A 14174-nucleotide genomic window follows, 5' to 3' on the forward strand; every position below is an offset into this window, starting at 1 on the left:
ATGTTCAACCTTCACCTGGTGATAGGCTAAGCACCTAGCCACATAATCTACCATGTCCTTCTTCATTGCTGGCCACCAATACAGAGTCATTAGATCTTGGTACATCTTTGTCATACCCAGGTGTAGAGAATAAGGAGTGGTATGAAACTCATCCAGAATCTCTCGTCTGATACCAGAATCTATTGGAACACAAATCTGATTTTTATATCTCAACATATCTACCTCTGAAATAGGAAAGTCTCCAGCTATTCCAGCTAAGACATTCTCCCTGTGTTTCCCCAACTGAGGATCCTCCTTCTACCCTTCTCTAATCCTCTCAAGGAGTGTGGACTGAAGTGTAATGTTGGCTAGCTGACCAACCACTAGTTCAATTCCTACTATCGTCATTTCTTCAGCTAGCTTTTCTAAAATCTGTCTCGAATTGAATAACTGCCCTGGGCTCTTCTGACTCAATGTGTCGGCCACCACATTGGCCATTCCTAGATGGTAAAACATCTCACATCCGTAGTCCTTCACCAAATCCAGCCAACGTCTTTGGCGCATATTCAAATCCTTTTGAGTGAAGAAATACTTTAAACTTTTATAATTAGTGTATATTTCACATTTATCTCCATACAGGTAATTCCTCCATACCTTCATTGCAAATACCACTACTGCCAATTCCTGATCATGAGTGGGATACATCTGTTCATAGTCCTCCAGCTTTCTAGACACATAGGCTATCACCTTCCCCGGTTGCATTAGTACACAACCCAAACCCTGCCTCAAAGCATCGAAGTAGACCACAAACCTTTCCTTGTCTAATGGAAGACTCAGTACCAGAGCGATGATCAGTCGTCGCTTCAGCTCCTTGAAGTTGTTCTCACATCTATCTATCCAGACATACTTTGTCTTCTTACATGATAGCTCAGCCAGTGGTGTGGCTATTCTGGAGAATCCCCCAAAAAATCATCGATAGTACCCTGCTAAACCCAAGAAGCTTCTTACCTCTGGTACACTGCTCGGCCTCGACCAATCTCCCACCGCCTCAATCTTGGTTGGGTCCACCAAAATCCCCTCCTTACTCACAATATGCCCTAGAAATGTTACTTGGGGTAACCAGAATTCACATTTACTAAACTTAGCATATAGCTCATGCTCCCTCAGCCGTTGTAGAACCAAACGAGGATGTTGCTCGTGTAATAGTCTCTGATTGGGAGTACACCAGTATATCATTGATGAATATGATTACGAACTTATACAAATAATCCCTGAATACCCTATTTATCAAATCCATGAAGGTTGCTGGGGCAATGCTTAATCCAAAAGACATGACCATGAATTCACAGTGTCCATACATCATACGGAATGCGGTGTTTGGTATGTCCTCCTCCATATTTCTCAACTGATGGTAGCCAAACCGAAGGTCAATCTTGGAAAATATCATCTTCCCTTGTAACTGGTCGATCAAGTAATTTATCCAGGGCAGTGGATACTTATTCTTATTATTCAACTTATTAAGTTCTCGGTAGACGATGCACATTCTTAAGGACCAATCCTTCTTCTTGACAAACAACACTGGAGCTCCACATGGTGAAAAACTGGGTCTGATGAATCCTAAGTCCAGTAATTCCTACAATTGAATCTTCAGTTCCATCAACTCTGCTGATGTCATTCTATAAGGTGTCCTCGATATTGGTTCTACTCCTGGTGCCAACTCTATGAAAAATTCAATTTCTTGGTGTGGCAGCAATCCTGGCAGGTCTACTGGAAATACATCAGGAAACTCACAGACCAACCTAGTCCCACCTGATCCAACTGAAATGACCCTAGAGTTATCCACTATGTTTTCTAGGAATCCTATGCAACCATCATGGAATAGGTCTCTAGCTCTCAATGCAAAGATCATAGGTACTTGTGCTCCACTCACTGTCCCTACAAACACGAAGGGTTCCTCTCCTACTGGTTCAAAGTCACCATCCTTCGCTTGTAGTCTATCGTCACCCCGTACTTTGCTAACCAGTCCATCCCCAAGATCATATCAAAATCATCCATCCACAATTCAATCAGATCCACAGACAACTCCCTACTATCTATCTCCACTGGTAATGCTTAAACCCACCTCCTAGAGGCTACTAGTTCCCTAGTTGGCAACAAAGTTCTAAATCTCCTGGCATACAGATCACAAGGTCTACATAGATGATCTGTTACTCTAGCAGATACAAATGAATGAGTAGGCCCTAAATCAATCAAAGTAGTAAATGAAGAACCATCACTAGAAATCTGATATGTCACGATTGAGGGACCAGCCCCATCCTCGGTTTGGGTCAAGGTGAACACTCTGGTTGGAGTGAGGTTGTCGCTCCTCTTTGGGTCCTCTTTTTTCGCTTGTGGACAGTTTTTCCTCAAGTGGCTGACACTCCCACAAATGAAACATGCTCTAACTCTACACTCCCTCAGATGTCATCTCCTGCACCATGGACACTCTATGAAGCTCCTCCAGTTCTCTCCCCCACCCTGACGGCCACCAAAGGTAGCCCGTGCCCTCCTATCTAAACAAGGAGGAACAAAAGAATCTAGAGCCTTTCTTTTTTGCTTACTGAGCCCACTACCTCGGCTAGAACCAGTGAAAAGAGGCACCATCCTTCGAGCATCGTGCCTTGCAACGCCTTCTTTCTAGATCTGGTCTTCAGTACCCTCAGTAGTAAGGGCTTTTTCCACCCCTTGAGCATAGGTAGTAGTCCTTGGATCCAATGTTATCTTGACATCTCAAGCTATCATTACATTCAATCCACGTACAAAGATGTCTCTCCATGCCATATTAGTATATACCAAATCTGGTGCGAACTTATCCAACTGATCAAACTTCAAGGCATACTCTGTTACAATCATTTTGTTCTGAGTTATGTTGGTGAATTCATCCACCTTTGCAACTCGAACTGCAACACTGTAGTACTTCTCATTAAAAACATCCCTGAACTCATCCCATGTCATGGTAATCACATCTCTCCTATGTAACACAACTTCCCACCAGATGTGGGCATCATCCCTTAGCATATAGCTGGCACAAGCCACCCTCTCGTTTCCTTCAACCCTCCTGAAATCCAATATGGAAGAAATCATGTTCATCCACTGCTCTGCGCGCAGTGGGTCTGGACCGTCCTCAAAGGTTGGAGGGTGTTGCTTTCTGAACCTCTCATACAAAGGCCCTCACCTATTTCCCATCACAGGCTGGACTAGTACTGGTGCCACAGCCTGTGCGGCCTGTAATCCAACATCTCGAGGAGGAGCCTGCTGTCTCAGCTCTCAGAGTTCATCTTTAGTTCTCTTATGTTTAGATTGCATTTCTGCAAACATCTGCTTCAAATTCTGTGAAGAAGGTCGAGGGTCTTGACACTGGTCGTTATCTTCGGCCATGTTGCCTTGGAATCTAATTGATCACCGAGGCATAACTTCAATATGCCTGCAATTAATGACGCCACACATCAGGCATGATAATAACATCCAAAGAAAACCACTTCCGAGTTCAACCAATCAAAGACAAATATTGAACCAACACCATGCACACACATCATAATCATATAATAGTCAATGGGTCCATGCCCTAGCAATATATACACTCATCATGCTCTATTTATATCAATCAGGAAAACAAGGCAATTCAGACAAGCAATTAAACATATATTTCACTTAATATCGACCAACCCTGAGTCGAGCTTGTCTTTGATAGCGAGTATACATGTTCGGTCAATCTCCAGGAACCATAAACCTTGGCACGCTATGATACCAAGTTGTAACGCCCTACTGCCAGAGATTCGTTACCATGTGATTTTAAAATGTGCCATTAACTCGCTAATCGAGGTATTAGACTAAAAAGTGTGATTAACTAAAGTAAAGACTCATTTAAATAAGAATTTAGTATAAAAGTTTGGACATTCATTTAAATCATAAAATTGTTACATAGGGATCCCAAAATATTATTTTAAAATATATTTACAACTCAAAAGGTAATTTACAGTCGACCTATGTGACAATATCAAACATTTATAGCACGTTCCTAAAATCTACCCCAGCCATGGTGGCCAGGTAGGCCCAACATGTACGCTTTGCTCCATGCCCTCCAACTCATGCTTGGTCGGCATTTCTCTTGCCTTACCTACACCATAGAGCACATGTGAGCCAAGATTTAGCAAGAAAACTCCACAAAGATAGCATATAACAGTTTATTTCAGTAAACGCATAACTTAAACAGATATAACAAACAATTCACAACAACGGCCTAAGCCAATCCATGTGTGTTACCAAGCACCAAGTCCGTGGTCTTAACCGAGCGGGTGAGTATAGCACCCTAGATGGCCATGCCATGGTGGCCTGCATTCAGCATGCTTATTGTCGTTTATGGCCCCTTGGTGATCCTGACCTTCGTCGATCCATCATAAAAACAAAAACATGACATATCAATTATAAACATTCATCCATAACACTGAACATAGACAATCGGGCCATGCCATATTCTACGGGCACAGCCAGTTTTCTTACCTTGAGTCCCGCAAGCCCTGGTTAAGCATCATAGATACGATCCCTATCAACTGCTCAGATTAGCCCTAAGTCACAAAATATGGAACCTCCATCAATCTCAAGTAAATAATGACTTCCGAACCTCGTTTTAGTCCTCGGGGCCTTGAACTCTACTAAATTGAGTTGTAGGATCCTTCCTGAGCCCCCTAAGTTGAGTTCCCAAGCCTAAAAACCCTAATTGGCCAATATTTTCTATTTGAGTCGCGGCTCTCCTCAAAGGCGCAGCAGCCCTCTACAAGTCAGAGAGTTCGAGGCTCTCACTTAGGGGACATGGACCGCGATGCTCCCCAACCTGCGCCGCGACACCTAGGCAATTTTAGAGACCCTTAAGCCCTTCTGAGTTCATGTGGGTCACAGCGCCCAAGAACATCGTCGCAGCACGACCCTGCGAACCTAGAAACTTCAGCATTTTCGTGCGTTTTCCCAAGCTATAACTTAAACAGTATAGACACACACTAAATTCAAAATTACATCTAGGGCCCTCATTAACACATCCTAGATAGCACAAACAACCTAAGATCCAAATTAATTCCCTAACCCAACTCAAAGCCAAAACTAGAATAAATCTAAGTCAAATCCTAAACTAATCAGAGAATTCATAGAAAAACCATTTTGTAAAGCTCACCTTAGATAGGAGTTTGACCCCTGAGCTAAATCCCCAATCAGCTTAGCCTCAATATTCAATTTCCTAAGCCCAGCTTCTCAAGAACTCCAAATGTCCCTCAAGGCTCAAGAGAGAGAGAGATGAATGAGAGTGATGGAGAGAGAGAGCAACTGAGTGTTTGTTTCCCCTTCTGATTGTTTCCTAAACTTGCCTAAGTCTATCCCCTAACATCAAAAAGACTAAAGTGCCCCTAGGTCAAGACCATTCCCTTCAACGCCCCCAAGGGCAAAATGGTCATTAGCCACATTCCCGCTAATTCCTCGAGTAGTCCTATAAATCCCCAATTAATCCTGGTATACCCAAATAATCGCTAAAAAACTACCTGTTACCTGGTAACCTCGAATACATACTACATGCCAAAAATACCCCTAAGCTCACCCCGAGCCGGGTATTTGACCCCGTTTTGACTATTCCGCTAATCCGCTCCCTAGGGCCGCCTCAGACCACACGTCTTCAATAAGTCTCCACAGTATTGTGGTCTCAAGCATAACACACACATAATTACATTTACGCCCTCAACGAGCCAAAATTGCAAACATGCCCTTTTTAACTAGAATAGGCCCACATGCATATTTAATACACCTAAACATGCATATATTCTCACATTATAATATAACTCAATTAATCAAATAATGATGCACATATATTATGATTAATCACATAATAATACAATTAAATTATTTATTGCCCTCCTACCACACTAATCATGGCACTAAGCCTTATTAACAAATTTGGGACGTTACAAAATCAATGGCGAGCTCCTCCTCTCAAAACAAAAATAAATATAAGCATGTCGCCTCCGAGACCCCCACTCCCCACTTTGGCCTAGTGGTGGATAGGGAGGTCGCGGTTGGCCCTGATAGAGTAGTTTTTATAGTGTTTTAAAGGGTTATTTTATTTAATTTTTGAGGATTATTTAGTAATTTTTTATGCAGTATGGCGTTTTGTTGCCTTTATTTGATAATATTTCACATTTATGGGACGTAATTGATAAATGGCTGCATTTGGTGTCAAAAAGATGGAATTTGATGAAAAAAGACATTTAAGCTGCAGTGCTTGGAGTTAGAGTCGTGGTGTTGCGATTAGATAGAGAGGTCAATTTCTTGAGAGGCAATAGGATTGCAACACTTCCTTTGAGAGCCACTGCGGAATTGGTTGATGAATTTGAGTCGCGGCACAGGTCTATTAGAGCCGCAACACTTGAGCAAGTTAGAGATGCAAGAATTCCAGATTTCGGACACGGACCGTGATGCTTCATTATGGAGCCGCAGCGCTTGAGTGGCGTATTTCGCATAAAAGAGCATTTTATGCAGGGGCAAAAGCGGGATTTCACATACAAAGCCCAGATTGCTATTTAAGCAACATTATGATGATTTATGGACAGGAAAAAAACCTAAGGAGACTACTTGTTTTCTCTATTTATTGTTCTCTAGATTTCTTCTTCATCTTAGTTCTTTAGGGTATTTTCTATGAACAATTATTTGAATGTTATGGTAATTATGTCTGATATGATCTAAATTCTTTCTGTGGGGTTTAATGTAGTCACTTGGATTTCTATTTAATGTTATTATGATGTTTATTAAATCTTCTTCTTTATTCAAATCTATATTATGTTTGCTTAATGCTAGTAAATATCTGGTCAATATTTGCTTGATTTATGATTTTTATTCAAAATTCGAAAGATGAGAATTGAATATGCTATCGTGATATAGACATAGGTTACATATTGGATGAAAGTACCTATATGGCTTGTGTAGCAATTAGGTTTCTATGCTTAATGTCTGCTATATATTTAAGTTTATCACAGAGATGTAGAAAACCTGCATATAGGATGAGATCTTATATCTTGAAAAATAATAGGAATCAATTTATGTTAACCTGCTATTAGAATAGGAAGAAAGAAATTAAGAACTGATTAATAAAGTTAATAGAATGAAAAGTTGATGAAGTTAATACCCTAGGTCGTTTTATTATTGATTTTGAACCTTTGATTAATTGTCTTGTTTTTAGTTATTAAAATTGTGTTTATATTTAGATCTATTCATCTTAATTTTACTTTCCAAATAGAAAGTAAAGAAGGATTATTGGTAATTGGTTAATAGTCTCTACGGCACGATATTCGTTCTTCCATAATTTATTACTTGACACGACCACGTACACTTGCGTGCATAATTAACAGATCAACATTCTATCAGTTTTGGTCCTATAAGATGTCTTATCTATCTCGACCTACCAAAACTCAAACCAAATCACATACATTACCAAAATAAAAATAAAGAACTGGAAAACTTTATAACCATGTACATAAGTGTGTAGAAGAAGTTTAAAACAGAGAAAATATACATACTTACAATTTAGTTCTTGATCAAAGGTGTGGGAGAAACAAAGAATGTTGAAAATTACAAAAATCTTGTGGGAAACGATCGCCAAACAAAGCTCTGAATACTCGAGGGTTCTTGGGAAGAGAGAACAAAAGGAAATTTGAATGCAAAGGTGGTGAAAATCAAGTCTTGCTCTTCTATATATATGTAAAGTTCAGGGAATGATCTAATCCACACGATTAAAGCAGTTCAAGATCCAATTGCTAACACTGAATAAACCAAATTGCGGGAAAAAGTGGACAAGACAACTGTCACAATACTCGAAACTCAAACAGATGCCTATAACAAGCACACACATGTTTTACACTTGAGTAGGTACGTGGGTACGTTTTCCCACAGTGGAAGTACAAATGACATCATGTAGGTATATGTCCTACTGTGCGTGTTAGAAGTGACATCATGTACGAGCAAGGACTTGGGGGGCAAATGTTGTACCCTAAAAATACGAGCTCAATCGTCTTGTTCGAGGTACAACTGACAAGCAATAAATGAAGGGTTATTGTACTTTGAAGAGATTTCATAAACTTGTCTATTTAAAATTTTGAGGTTGCATCAATAATTCTAGATAGTGTGAGATTCTGTAGATTGTTCCAAAGGTCTGTGACACGACTTCCAGATTGCCTTGGTCAGGTTTCGAGCATCATTTTAGTCAAATTGCCCTTCGCGTATAACCTCTAGTCCGAGGATCACATTCAGCTCGTGGTAGTACTGTGACGTGCATAAGGAAGAACTCCCATAGACTAAGAGATTCTCTATACACAATTAATACATGTAATTGTTATCTGATAAATGTCTGATATCAAGGGAATTAGCATATTTAAGGAATTGTGAACTTGAAAAGTTACCCATTCTTGTAAATTATCAAATATTGTACGGTTACCCAAAATTGTCCATCAACCCCTATAAATACAGAGACAGAGGCGAATAATTTTGAGATAAAACCCTCAATCATTCAGATGGCACAGAATTGTGTACAATTCATGGGATTTCCAAACGAGGATCCAAATCTCCATATTACCAACTTTTTAGAGATGTGTGTGACATTCAAAATGAAGGGGGTGAATAACGATGCTGTCAGATTAAGATTATTCACATTTTCGTTAAGAGATGGAGCTAAGAGTTGGTTGAATTCATTACAAGCCAACTCTATAGTCACTTGGGAAGACTTGGCTCAGAAGTTCCTTAGTAAATATTTTCCTCCTGCGAAGTCAGCCCGATATAGAGGAGAGACTAATAACTTCCATCAGCTAGATGGGGAGTCATTATATGATGCATGGGAGTTTTTTAAATAGTTTCAAAGGAAGTGTCCACATCATGGAATAGAGAAGTGGCTACTGGTGCATACATTTTACAACGGTTTGGGGGAAAATAAAAGGACAATTATTGATGTAGCATCGGGGGGAGCGTTTATGAGAAAAATCTCTAATGAAGCTTATGAATTACTGGAAGACATGGCCATGAATAACTACAGTTGGCCTACTGAGCATGAGAATAAGAAGGTGGTAGGAGTCTTAAAGGTCAATCCTATTGCTTTATTGACTGCTCAAGTGGCATCTCTAACCAAGCAATTGCAACAAAATAACCACACCGCACAAGCAATGCAAGTACAGAATGTCATGAGTTGTGAGATTTGTGGAGGATCGCATTCTTATGAATAACCCCCGAGCACTACTAGTTGCTCAACAGACGTGAACAGTATGTCTTTGGAACAGGCATAGGTTATTGGTAAGTTTCCAAGACCTGCACCCAACACTTCCTCAAGTTAATATACTCATGCATGGGAAAATCACCCTGACCTGTCTTGGAAAAATAACCAAGGGTTACAACCGCAATATCGACAATACCCACCTCATCAATCGGCTTATGGACTACACTCTAGGCCTTATTATGATCCAGACCCACGCCCATCTCATCCACCACCACATCCTCCAATGAACTCAGTCAGACCAATTAAATCAATTCATGACAGAGACAAGGTCTTCCATTAAGAATTTGGAGACACAAATGGGTGAGTTGGCTAAACTACCTTCTAGTAGACAGTAAGGGAATTTGCCTAGTTCCACAGAGGTAAATCCCAAAGAGCAATGTCAAGTTGTCACTTTGAGGAGTGGGACTAAGTATGATGGGCCTACAGTGGATGAGAAGGGAAAGAAGACAGAGGATCAACATATCACTAGTCCAGCACAAGCGGAGGTTACTGAAGACCTTCCAAAAATATAGAAGTTGAAATCCACCAAGCCTACACCAAGGATTCCTTATCCTCAATGGTTCCGAAAGGCCAATCTTGATAAACAATTCTCCAAATTTCTTGAGGTATTTAAGAAACTTTATATTAACATTCCTTTTGTAGAGCCTCTAAAACAAATGCCTAGTTATGTGAAGTTTATGAAAGAGATATTGTCTAATAAGAGAAAAAATGGAGGATTATGAAACCGTGGCATCAATAGAAGAGTGTAGTACAATTATTCGAAAGAAACTTCCTCAAAAGTTAAGAGATCAGGGCAGCTTCACTATACCTTGCACAATTGGGAACTTTCATTGTGAGAGGTCTTTATGTGATTTTGGTGCAAGCATTAATTTAATGTCGTTGTCCGTATTTAGAAAACTTGGTTTAGGGGAAGCTAGACCCACTACTGTTACTCTTCAACTGGTTGACCGTTCATTGACACACCCCCGAGGTATTATAGAGGAAGGTAGATAAGTTCATTTTCTCAGCATATTTCATTGTATTAGATATGGAGGAAGATGAGGACGTGCCTATTATATTGGGACAACCATTTTTAGCCACAGGGCAAGCTTTGATAGATGTCCAGAAGAGTGAGTTAAGGCTCAGAGTACAAGGTGATGATGTAGTTTTTAATGTCTTTAAAGCCTTGAAATATCCTTCTACTAGTGATAGTTGTTTTAATGTTAGTGTATTGGAGGAACAAGGTGAAGGGGTCAAGTCTATTGAGGATCCACTTGAGTTGAATTTGGTTGCAAGTCCTGAAGAATGTGATGGTAATGAAGCCAGTTAATATGTTAAGTGGTTGAACTCATCGGGGCAATTTTATAAAATGAAATATGAGGACCTGGGGCAAGTCACTACACCATATGCCCATTTTCATAACATATGAAAATAATACTACTAAAAAGTATTATGATATACTTATATATATAATTGGAAAAGTAATAGAAAAAAAAAGGTGGTAATTTATTTTTGGAGTCCGCCTATAACTTGTAAAAGTTATATTTTTTCATACTAATTCCTTTTTAATTACATTGTTTGAACTCCCCTGTTTTCTTCTTTTGCTACGGTGTCTCCGAAGTCAATCCCCTGCTTCGGCTTCAAATTTCCTCCATCCCTCAAATCTCCTCTCTCTCTCTCGTCTTTCTCTATCTCTCGGTCACTCCGTTTCCAGTCGTTCGACTTCTCCGTTTCGCTCCTTCTCTTCGGTAGCATCGGTCCAGGTAAGTATATTTCATTTTAGATCTTATTCTGTTGATCATTTCGTTTGTTTTCCTCTGCAATTAACTGGTTTTAGATCTTATTTTGTTGGTAATTTCGTTTTCTGGTTTTAGATCTGCAGCACACATTTTATTAATAGGTCCTTCACGCTCTTTGACTTTGAGTTTTGAAAATCTGCAAATCAAATTAACAAGGCATATGATATGAGACTTTATTTAGTTAATTGATGATCAGAGACATGAATGAAACATGATAAGTTTTAGAACTAATTAATATTATCATGCTTAGCTTAGCTTACACAAACCTTTGCCAGTTGCTGGAAATGGACAAATGTTCGACTTATATGCTTTCCACAAGAACTTAGCTGAACCATTGGCGAAAGTTGATATTTTTTACTCAGGAGCTTTGTCTAGAATATATATGCCACATATATTTGTTCAATAGTTTTTCCATAAAACATATAAGAAATTAATTTATGTAACTTTTTATTTTCTACTTACATATATATATATATCGATTTCTAATGATGCAGCAATTATGATAGTAATATGGATCCCAAATAAGATATCACTTTAGTTATTATTTCACTTCCTAACATCTAAAACAAAACATGGATAATAGGTTTTTGTTTGTTTGGATTAAAAGAAAACAATTGAGGAAGAGTACAGTTTAACCAATATGTTTTCATGCATAGAAAGATGATGATTAGGGATGTAAAGGCAAGAAATGGTCATTTATCTTATCATAAAAAAAAACTAAGCTACTTAAGAACATTTTAAGTTATAAGTTGACAACTAATTGAGCATTATCTCCCATTATATATCTTTAATAAGTGCATTGTTTTTTTTTTTTTTTGAAAATCAAAACACGATTCTGCATGCCTATTTACTTGAAATAGAAAAATTAATATGAAAAACTCAATGTAAAGTTAAAAAATAGTTAAGGTTCCGCCAATCATTTTGTTTACAAGAGTGCATAAACATTTATTTTTGGGGGCAAAAAATGAGTAATCTTAATTGTTGGTATAAATGAAATGAATGAAATGAGAGTGGTACTGATCATATAGTTGTGTTTAGGAGTCCACTTAGCAGTTGACTGGGTTTTGATGGTGAGCTTCAGCGAATTACTTTTGGATTTGTTCTGCGAGTGTGAGAGAAGATTCTCTGTTTCTATCATATTCATATGTTAAAGTTCCACTCCTTTTTATCTTTGTGGTGTATTCTTCTTCACTTAAATGGGTTTTTTGGATTAAGTTGGGATCAGATTGTATACTAGTTTTTGTAATGAATCCACTGCATGCTTGTTTATTTTTATTGAATAGCCTTTATCACTAGTTTTCTGGGACCATAATTTTATAAATTCAAGGGTGAAAAGTGAAAGCTTTTCAATAAGATAAACAATATATGTATATATAGTGTGTTCACACTCCTAGGTTGGGCTTGTTTCCCATGTATGGTCATTGCGTGTCTTGGTTTTTTCTCTATTGGAATCCAAAAGTCTCTTGAACAGAATGTTTTAACAAGTTTTCATAGCTCAAATCTTGTTCATTTGATTATATCTATATAGATATATATATTATTTTTAATAATCTCATTAATTTTAGCACTTTACAGGTGGGTTAAATTGTTTTCTTGACAGAAAGTTATCAAGGACTAACGGATGCAAACAATTTCCTGAGTTGGGGATTTTTCAATTGCATAGACTAATCTATATTAGCAATAAGGTATCAAGTTTGATAAAATGACTCAACAAGTGTGAGCACCTTTTCTTGGATTTATTTTTGAGAAACAATGGAGCAAATAATATTTTCTTCTCTTTAAAAACACTGCCCCTGTTTTTCCTATAGCGTCTAAATTCTAAAACATAATAAGTATCATTCTATAATGTGAATGTCAATATAATAGTTGATGAATCAGAAAGAGCAATTCGACTGAACTAATTAAGAGTTGTTGTGAATATAGTTACACTCCAAATTAAGAGATTCTAACGTGCTTGATTCTAACAGCTTGTGTTTGTGGTATTGTTTCATAAAACCTTATTTATGCTTTTTCCCTTTTCCTCTTCAGCACCCCAAAGATAGCTTGTGTCTGTTCTGAAATTGATGTTTCTCCTCGCCACTCCATAGACAGCTCACTGAAGTTATTTTCCTAAGACACACACAATCACGAACTCACACCTCTAGGCTTCTCCTCATTAGACCCCAAACAGTTTAGACTTCAGATCTTTGGATGCTAAGTCTTCTACGCTTGTAGTTTCAGTTTATATATATATAAATAATTCGTTAGTTCAGTTTTCTAAAGCATCTTTATTAATATGGTTTTTGTTAGTTTTAAACACACTTTTATTCATATTTTGCTATCTACTTTAAACTACATTGGTTATGAGCTCTCTCTATAAGGCATGGTTTTCAAAATCGGTTAAGGCATACGCCTCGAGGCGCGCCTTGAGGCGAGGCGGTTCAAAAATGCCTCTGAGGCTACGCCTTGCATGTGTTCACTAGTGCTTACGCCTCATACGCCTGAGGCGCACGTCTTTGACGTTTAATCTTTTGAGGCGTCACTGAATCGGCTGAGGCTTACGCCTCATCAATCACACAGCCAAGGGCTTTTTTTAATCACTTTTCTGAGCCTTTTTTTTGGGCTTTTATTGGGCTTTTTAAAACAAATTTTTAAGTTATTAATAACCCAAATAACACCTAAAAATACTATTTTGACCTTCAACTCTCGACATCTTTCTCTTCTCCAAATTCCTCACTCAGTCACGGCAAACAGCAACAGCAACACCTCATAGATCTTTATTTTATCTTATCCAGCAATAAAAAGACTTATTTTTGGCTGCTACTCTGTTTATTTTTTTTGTTACATATTGTTTTTAAGTTGCTGAAATATTGTTTATTTTAGTATTTTAGTAGCTGAATTTAAGATAGAATGAGTGGAAATGATAATGATTATGAAAATGATGATTTTTTTGGACATTTGAGTTGGAATATGTTTCTTTATGTTAAGTTTGAACCATTAATGAATATAGTTTATGATTTTAAGACTCGTAACAAGTAATTTCATGAATTTTATGGTTTTATTGTATCATTTAATTTTAATTTTATATTAATCTTTTAGGTATTGAT

Source organism: Humulus lupulus, chromosome 6 (genome assembly GCF_963169125.1).
Source record: "Humulus lupulus chromosome 6, drHumLupu1.1, whole genome shotgun sequence".
In the NCBI taxonomy this organism is placed as follows: Eukaryota; Viridiplantae; Streptophyta; class Magnoliopsida; order Rosales; family Cannabaceae; genus Humulus; species Humulus lupulus.